Source organism: Strongylocentrotus purpuratus, unplaced genomic scaffold (genome assembly GCF_000002235.5).
Source record: "Strongylocentrotus purpuratus isolate Spur 01 unplaced genomic scaffold, Spur_5.0 spur5_scaffold_19, whole genome shotgun sequence".
NCBI lineage: Eukaryota > Metazoa > Echinodermata > Echinoidea > Camarodonta > Strongylocentrotidae > Strongylocentrotus > Strongylocentrotus purpuratus.
Window position 1 is genome coordinate 24,167,706 of NW_022145604.1, and position 9,687 is coordinate 24,177,392.

Consider the following 9,687-nt stretch of genomic DNA (forward strand, 5'->3'; position numbering starts at 1 on the left):
TTCTTTCTTCATCTCTCTCTTTATGTTTTGCTCTCTCTCTCTGTGGGTGTTTGGATTTAGCGAAACATAACGAATCCATTTTTAATTCATGGTGTGTACTGGGTAATTATAAGTAATAGATAACAGCAAATGGTATATTAATACTTAAACAAGATAAACAAAGTAGGTCATTCACTTGTAAAACGTTTACCTCCTAACTTAATGATTTCACGATAAAAACCACACCATCAAACAAGAGAAATTTATATTTAAATATTGACGATTTAATATGGATAATCAAAACAAGTATTCAAGGTTATTGACGAAGACAATGTTGAAGTCGATGATGATGTCAGTGATGATAATGATGACAGCAATGTTGTCGGTGGCGATGGTAATGAAGCAGTCAAATAACGATATCAGTGATGATGTTGATGATGATGAAGATGATGACGATTTCCCTTTCAAAATGGTTGGTACCTTTTGCAAAAATGTTTTTGGGAGGAACTATATCAACCATTAGATTTCAAATCATACGGTCTAATTGTTTCAGACCACAGTACTGCATGGGTGTACGTTTCGTTCAGAGAAACTAAAGGGGGAACCAATTCCATATCGGTCATTTAATTAATTGGATTAAAAGTAAATGGGGAGCATCTCCAAAAAAAGGAAAAATTTTCATTTCATTAATAGAGTATCTGTTCTTCCTATTAATAAAATACAGGGCTTGATCTCCACCAGGACTCCTGATGTAGACATGAGTCCTAACAATTGCACCTAGAAAACCTGGCAACCTGCAGTATTGGTAGAACTGCTGCTGTGTTGCTTCTACTTCTTCTCTTGATGTTGGGAACTTCATGAATTGTTTCCTTCTTCTTGCAAACGCTTCTGACACGTCTTTGATGACTCTGCATACAGAAGACTGTGAAAGTTGTGCCTCATCACCATGCATCTTTTGGAATGACCCTGTAAAAAAAAAAATCCTTTTAGTGAAATATCAACTAGTACAATTTCTTACAAGTAATTCTCAAACTGAGAAATGTTTAAAGTCCTTAAAATTGTAGAATAGATTTTTTATTAAATCAGGGCTGTCAACCCTCTTGCATTTAGAGGGAGTCTCACGCCACCACGCCCTTCCCCCCGCTTTGATGTAGAATCTCCCGGTTTATGAAAAAACCTCCCGCAAAACATGGTAACCGCAATTTTACCCTTTTACTTTTTCGCTCAGCCCAGATTAAATAGAAATTTACTAAACACTAAATAAGGTAAATTACTCACCAACAGCATATAATCAAAGTGCTGTCACTACCTAGGTATTGGGTCGTTTCTGTCTGTCGTCCTCCTCAGCTCTTCATCCACCAAGTTGATGAGGTAGAGCGCTGTCTTTTTGGAAAACCAGTACCTGGTCCGAAATGATTCATCATCATACACTTCAAAAGGGTTCATGGGTCACGAAGGCCTCTCTGAGGTCTGCCTATCAACTCTCTGTTCCGATCAAGCTGGCGGAGATGGTGAATATATTCAGCCATGCTGTCTCTGTCACAACAAAATAGAAAAAAGTGAATTAAAATTAGAACATGAAATGAAAAAATACCATTCATTGTTTATCAAATAAATCCTATGATATTACATGTTTTGCATTCTTTGTATTGTAGACAATCTGATTTTGAATAGCTTTTGCAAACTCTAAAAAAAATATTAACGATACTTTGATTGCATTAAAGAAATGAGTGCTATTGATTCATACTATTGGGCAATTAGGAAAGATGATGTCACTGAACCTCTATAAGAACGTAGGGGCCAATTCCTGTCATGTTTTGTTAAAAATCTACTCATGCTTGATAAAATGTGAATTAGATACATGTAGGTCTAAGTTACATGTAAATTAGCATTAGATGTCCCATGTGAAAGGTTGAATTTGACTAAGATTACATGTAGATTAGGAAGAACACACATTGATTTATTGGCTATTTGCTTGCACAGATGTTAAACTTGCTTCAAAATTCAAGTACAACAATGTATTGATGTTAGGCCTAGACATGATCATGATGTAGACTAGTATACATTTATAGGAGTTGAGTGTACAGACATTCGACAGTCAGTAGGCCTACTAGAATCTAGTCTAGATCTAGATCTAGATGGGCCTAAAGTAAAGACAAAGTACCTCTCATTCAGCTCAGACTTGTGCTCGAACTCAGAGACGGTGAGACACACAAACACTCAACTTCTCAAGACACAACACAACAAACCATCGGCGCGGGCTTGGCATGAATTTATGAAAAGTAGTTTTAGAAAGGTCTAGATCTAGACGAACGTTAGATTCTAGACCACATAGATCTAGACTAGATTCTAGATCTAGAGCCTGAGGTCTATACCGGTAGACCCTATGGCCTAGGTCTACTAGTAGGCCTACTAGTTCTAGATCTAGAAAGTCTAGAGTACTAGACTAGACCTAGATCTAGACTAGACCTTGACTAGATCTAGGTCTAGACCCTAGACTCTAGGTCTATTTTGAAAAATATTTTAGGCCCTAGATCTAGACCTATTCCATTTCAATTTCTAAATCTAGAATAGATCTAGACTAGTCTAGACCTAGTCTAGACCTAGTCTAGACTAGGTCTAGACTAGATCTAGATCTATCATCTACGATCTAGAGTCTAGGTCTAGACTTCTAGATCTAGATCTATAGAAGTCTAGATTCTAGAGTCTAGACCTAGATCTAACTTAGATCTGCATCTTTTACAATAATTTACAAAATACTTTTAATAAATTCATGCCATGGTTTGGCGTGCTTTGACTAATTTCTTGAGACATAGATCTAGGACTAACGTTAGATCTAGATAGATCTAGATCTAGGCCTAGATAGATCATCTAGCCTAGGCCCACGTCGTGTTTGCGTGTCTCACTGCCACCGACTTTGAGCACAAGCTCAGGTCTTATTCAGTCAGTACTGAGTGTCAGTGTAGGCCTAGTAGTACTAGAGACTAGTCTAGATCTAGGTCTAGACCAGGCCTCTGTATATAGTAGGCCTAGACTAGTCTAACAGTTAGACTAGTAAAATCCATCAGCGTGGAAGGATTTTTCATTTTCATTTCGGCATTTTTCGTTCTCCTCCGTTAGTCTAGTCAGATGAGAAGCAGCATCAGCAGAGCAGAAAATACAAATGGAACTGTCGCTACCCCCCCCCCCCCCGAGGCCAGGAATGTCTCAAATGTCATGATTAACATATTTTTCTTCCCGAATCATACAATTGTGTGATGTTATAACTAATTTCGTATTGTTAGCTTGCACATTCGCAGTTATTGCGAAATTGCCTTGTCTCGCAGGATTACATAAACAACACAACACATTGAAGGAATTGAAGGATTATTTATTTGACAACGATGTTGATATATGTGCCATTACAGAGACATGGCTTGACAGTTCAGTTGGTAGCAGTGAATTTACACCACAGGATTATATTTGTTTTAGACAAGACAGAAACTTTGATTTTTATGTTGATGGTACCTACACAGAAATCGGCAGAGGAGGAACATTGCTCTTAGTCAGAAGAAATTTGCATCCCACATTGTACACGAGGATCGAAACTAAAGCCGAGATGGTGTGGTGCTTAGTTCAGCCAAATCCTAAGATTCAGATCTTGGTCGGAGTAGTTTATAGACCTGAGCGAGGAGGGGAGCCAAATCTTGTTAACATTTGTGAGGCCTTGAACAACATTGATACAGATAATGTTGTTATTGTTGGAGATTTTAACTTCAGAGACATTGACTGGAACAGAAATGAAGCCCACACAGCGTTATCAAATCGATTCTTGACTTGTATTGAAGACAACATGCTGTTTCAGTTAGTTAAAGAACCTACCAGAGGAAACAACATTCTCGACTTGGCTCTCACAGGAAATCCAGATATTGTTCATTCCGTCAAAATTGGAGATAAACTAGGTGCTAGTGACCATAACAGTGTACTTTTGGAGTTGAGAATACCTGTGCCACGTATCACATTACAAGATCGTAAAATCTACTTATACTCAAAGGGAGATTATGCATCCTTTGCAGCAGAGGTTCAGGCTACGGACTGGGAAACTGTCTTCTCTTCAAGTAACATTGATGAAAGATGGGAGATTTTCAAACTTAAGTACCAAGAATGGATAGATAAATTTATTCCCACCAAGCTGGTGAAATCCGGACAACGACACAAGCCACCATGGATAAGTTACAAGTCGGTGAAACGAGCCAAGAAAGTAAAGAGGGCAGCAGCTGTGAAAGCTAGAAAGACAAATCTTCATGCACACCAGGAACAATACGACAATCTAAAGTCACATACAGATGAAGTGGTGCGTGCAGCGAAAGTGGACTATGAGACGTTTTTGATAAACCAGATTAAGTCAGAACCCAAGAAATTCTACAATTATGCAAGACATTTTTCAAGATCTTCAGCAAGTGTTGAGGTTTTGGAGCATGAAGGTAGTAAAATAACAGACGATCAGAATAAGGCGGAAATTCTTAATGACTTTTTCGTAAGTGTATTGAAGACTGAAGCAGTGGATCAGCAGCTCCCTTCTGTTCAGATTCCGAAAACCTCAGACATACATCCTATCTTTGACATCGAATTCTCTGTGAATACAGTTCGTGAAAAACTGCAAAAACTCCATCTGAATAAATCTTGTGGTCCCGATAAAATACATGTTAATATATTGAAGAACGTTCTTGATTTTGACAAGCCTCTGAGTATGTTATTCAAGCAATCATTACTGACTGGTCAAATCCCTCAAGATTGGAAGGATGCAAACATTACACCTCTTTTCAAGAAAGGATCTCGACTAGTGCCGAACAATTATAGACCAGTCTCTCTAACAAGTCAAATAGTGAAGATCTTGGAGAAAATTATTTGTGACAAGTTAACCGAACATGCATCGATCAATAATATAATTTCATGCCATCAACATGGTTTTCAACAAGGATGTTCATGCACTACTCAACTTCTAGAGTGTCTTTACGACTGGACGAAGGCTATTGATGAGAAGGAAGGAGTAGACATTATATATTTGGATTTCCAAAAAGCTTTCGACTCAGTTCCTCATCGAAGACTTTTGTATAAATTGAAGCAACTTGGAATACATGGCCAAGTATTGGATTGGATAGAGAGTTTTCTTGAAGGACGCAGACAGAGAGTTGTTCTCAGAAATGGTGTGTCATCTTGGAAAGACGTAACAAGTGGAGTACCACAAGGGTCAATTCTCGGGCCCCTGCTTTTTCTTTTTTATGTGAATGACATTCCGGAAATGGTGACTTCTACAGCCAAGATGTTTGCTGACGACACCAAAGTGTATAGATGGATCAGGACAAAACATGATTGTGATATTCTCCAAGAGGATCTAAATGCACTTGTGGCATGGTCCAAGCTCTGGCTGTTAGACTTCAATATTGATAAATGTGTGGTACTGAGAATTAGAGGTGCTTTGCAGTACTGTTATTCCATGAACGGAAAGATTCTTCAAGAGGTTTCAAATCACAAAGATCTGGGAGTTATTATGTCAAATAATTTGTCCCCATCAACTCATGTTCAAGCTGTTGTGAATTCTGCTCGTCGCAAGATGGCTATGTTTCGTCGCTGTTTTACAAATCTAAATGAAGACAAGATTGTGAAACTTTACCAATCTATTGTGAGACCAGCGTTGGAATTTTCTTCAACAGCTTGGAATCCCTACACTAAGAAAGATATAGAGACATTAGAGAAGGTGCAGACGAGGTGTTTACGTCTTTGTAGTAACGAGACCAAGACTAAGATAGAGTCCTTACAGGAGAGGAGACAGAAGACAGATTTGATTGATACTTACAAATATCTCCATGATATATAGGAATAGTTCAGAAAAGTTTTTCTCTGCTCCAAACAAAGATCTAAGAGGTCATACTAAGAAACTTTACCAAAGACGTACTCGCACAAAACTAGCTGGCCACTTTTTTTCGAATCGAGTGGTCCAACCCTGGAACAGTTTACCTAAGGACATAGTGTCTGCACCTACATTGGCTACCTTTAAGAGAAAACTGAGAGCCCTTCCCATAGGACAAGAGGGCTAATCAACCAAGTATCCAAGTATCCAAGTAAGTAAATACACACGCATGGGTCCGAGCTGCGTTAGGTTCTGCGACAATGTTCGCAAAGGCTGTGCAACTTACGATTAAGATTATTATTCGTGCACTTTTTACGCACATAAATCATGTTCAATTGGGCTTCCATTGTAGCAGAACTGAGAATATGGTACACATATGTTGTGAATAACTAAAAATACTTACAATGTAGGCTATCAAAGTTGAAAAAACAGCAACTTTGTGAAGGTCTCTTTACTTTGTTTCACCACAAATTTGTCAACAAAATTTGTACGGTCGTCTGCGCTAAAAAGCCAAAGCTCGCTGGTATGACGTCATATGACGCGTTAAACCGTGGGTTAAACCGTGGGTTAGATTTAGCCCGCTGTTTAAACCACCCTTCTGAGCAGGCTAAAATTATGACGTAATATGACGCGATTTAGCCTGGGTTAAATCTAAACTTCCTTTGTGAATACCAAAATAATGACCCATGGTTTAAAGCTCGGGGTTATGACGTATTATGACGCGATTTAGCCTGGGTTAAATCTAAACCTCCTTTGTGAATTCGGGCCAATGCGTCTCTTGGGACGCGACTGTTCTATTCATCGCGCCCCGCCGCGTCCGGGCACAGTCGCAACTTTGGAAGGCTCCCCTAAACGATTGCATTATGTCCATGTTAATCCCCTAGTTCCAAAATCATGATTGTATTCTCTATTTATTTCTCCTATATAATTTATTTTAATTTAAAACAGAAATTGTAATGTTCCTTCTTTTGGCTTGATGATATTTCAGCAACGAATTGACAGTTTTGGTAGACATCTTGGATGTATCATAGCAATAAATTCTTGGCACATGACGTATTGTGTATAAGATAATAATGATAAGAAGAAGAAGCATACAAATAACTATAAAAATAATAACAATAACACTTACTTACTATAATAATGATTATAATTACGATATTTACTATAATTATAAATATAACAATGATTATTATGATACTGCTGCTATTACTACTACTACAACTACAACTACTAAGAAGAAGTAAATGAAGAAAAAGGGAAAGAAGAAGACTCATTTCAGCGATATTAGTGAGTATATTCTCAATGATTGAGGAATACACTCAAATTTAAATCATAATCAAACATATGGGCCGGGTTCAAATTAAGTTTCCTTTAAATCAGACCCAGTACTGAGGATCTTTTTATGTGCCATGTTTTTTGTTATTTGACGGCTTTTGACGCCACATAGAAATGCCGTCTTTTGTCACCAAATATTGTTCAAATAGCATTGTAGAGACGATGAACAACAGCGAACGCACAGTCGTTAGCCATGACAATGTCAATTTCTATCAACCAAGTAGAATCAACTGTTTTTTTCTTTTGTCACCAAATATTGTTCAAATAGCATTGTAGAGACGATGAACACCTACGAACGCACAGTCGTTAGCCATGACAATGTCAATTTCTATCAACCAAGTAGAATCAACTGTTTTTTTCTTTTGTCACCAAATATTGTTCAAATAGCATTGTAGAGACGATGAACACCTACGAACGCAAAGTCGTTAGCCATGAGAATGTCAATTTCTATCAACCAAGTAGAATCAACTGTTTTTTTCTTTTGTCACCAAATATTGTTCAAATAGCATTGTAGAGACGATGAACACCTACGAACGCAAAGTCGTTAGCCATGAGAATGTCAATTTCTATCAACCAAGTAGAATCAACTGTTTTTTTCTTTTGTCACCAAATATTGTTCAAATAGCATTGTAGAGACGATGAACACCTACGAACGCAAAGTCGTTAGCCATGAGAATGTCAATTTCTATCTCGTTCTGCTAAATAACCCGAACAATAGAATCAATTAAGTGGAATCAACTGTTAAACGAATTTATCACGAGTTCTGAAATTTCAATTTGTTACTGCACGTCATAATAGTATTAAAGTAGATATTCATTAATTTTAAAAACTAACTTTATTTTCATTATTGCAAAGTTGAAGCTTTGATTCGACAAGGTTATCAAAATTCAATGCTTGGACACATTCGAAGTAATGATTATTATAAATTACAAAACGCTTAAATACAGCCCCGGCATAGCACCTGAAGAACTCTCCGAACGCTGCTGAGATGTGTGAGATCACAGTATGGACATGATTTGCACAAGCAGACGATGTCCCATGACATCTCACACTTTTTCAGTGCCTGTGTTTTCATCTTCTCTTGAGTTCTTTCTCTTACTTCACTACCGTCAGGCTAAATGTATAATCTATTGCCTCACTCTAAACCACGCGCATGGTTTAATTTGATGACAAATGCAGATCCATACAAAATCAGAATACGCAGAATTTCGCTCGTTTAAAAATCTTGACGAGGAGAAAATTTACAGTGAATTGAGAAGTACTCCTTGGCAGGTCATAAAAGATATAGATAATGTTGATGTTGCGTGGGATATGTGGTTGACTCTATTCAATAATATAATCAACAAGCACATACCAGTATGTAAAAAGCGGATAAGAAAAAAGGCATGTCCATGGATATCTGACGAGATTGTTAAGCTTATGACAGAACGTGATAAAGTTCTCAAAGCTGCTAAAGCTAACAAAAGTGATGATCTTTGGGACACCTACAAATATCTAAAGAATACAGTTATTCATCTTATGAGGAAAAGAAAAAGAGAATATAATGCAGACCAGATAATTCGTTGAGAACGGCTTCCTCTGTCAATTCATTTAAGAGATTGTTTAAACAAAGTTGTAATTTGTGAATTGCTCAGCCGAACATACACGTGCATGTTCTGTAATATTAACATGACTTATTCACATAACTGCGACTTAATTAATATTTTCCTATTGACATTACTGTTTACTAGGTTAATGATATACATGTATGTTTATTTTGCAAACGAGTATTATTAATATTTTTGTTACTGTTCTGTATAAATGTTATAAACGATGTAAATGTGTTCATTTAGGGCCCCCTGGAAGACCACTACTTGTTGGTGAATGGGCTACCCTGTCAAAAGAATAGAAATAAAATACAAAAATAAAGGAATCTGTCGCTTGTAAGCAAAATAAGACGCCATTGTATATTCAGCTGCACACTACGCGGTATGTTCGGCGTTTCAAGAGGGAACAAATGCCGTCCTTAATATCATTCCGGGGGGTTTTCAATTTGAAAGTCTGGTTTCTTTGATTGTTAATTAACCCCTATCCTTTGTATTTACAAACAAAAGATTTTAGTTATCAGAATCGGGTCATATCCCTTTTGAATGGTTTGACATGCCATTACATTTATATACACTTAACTCAATATAATTTGACAAATAATAGCTTTGCGATTATGTTCATTCTTTTTGGGATGTCGTCTGCCTGGGCAGTATTGGTCCATATAGTGACGTCATTAAAACATCGTTATTTTTCCGGCGAATCTCTCGTATATTCCAGCTGCTATGGAGGTGGTTGTATTTGTATTTTTATAAATCACCCGATATGTAGTTGACCTCAAACTTGTACGATGGCAATCTGTTAGCTTACCAGTTTCTAGTGATACATTAGTTGACATATTTGTGATTTTCTTTGAATTTCACCTTTAAAGAGCAGCAAAGGCGACCGATTGTCGCTAA

The 9,687-nt window shown here is 37.3% G+C and overlaps 1 long non-coding RNA gene across 1 annotated transcript; it reads right to left on the minus strand.

The window, feature by feature from the left end:
* Positions 1-241: 241 nt before the first annotated feature.
* On the minus strand, positions 242-6,639 carry LOC115926137. The gene is made up of 3 exons (XR_004064987.1): positions 6,273-6,639; positions 1,258-1,515; positions 242-945 (listed from the first exon to the last, which is right to left on the minus strand). It is a non-coding gene; the product is annotated as an uncharacterized LOC115926137 (long non-coding RNA).
* Positions 6,640-9,687: the final 3,048 nt, after the last annotated feature.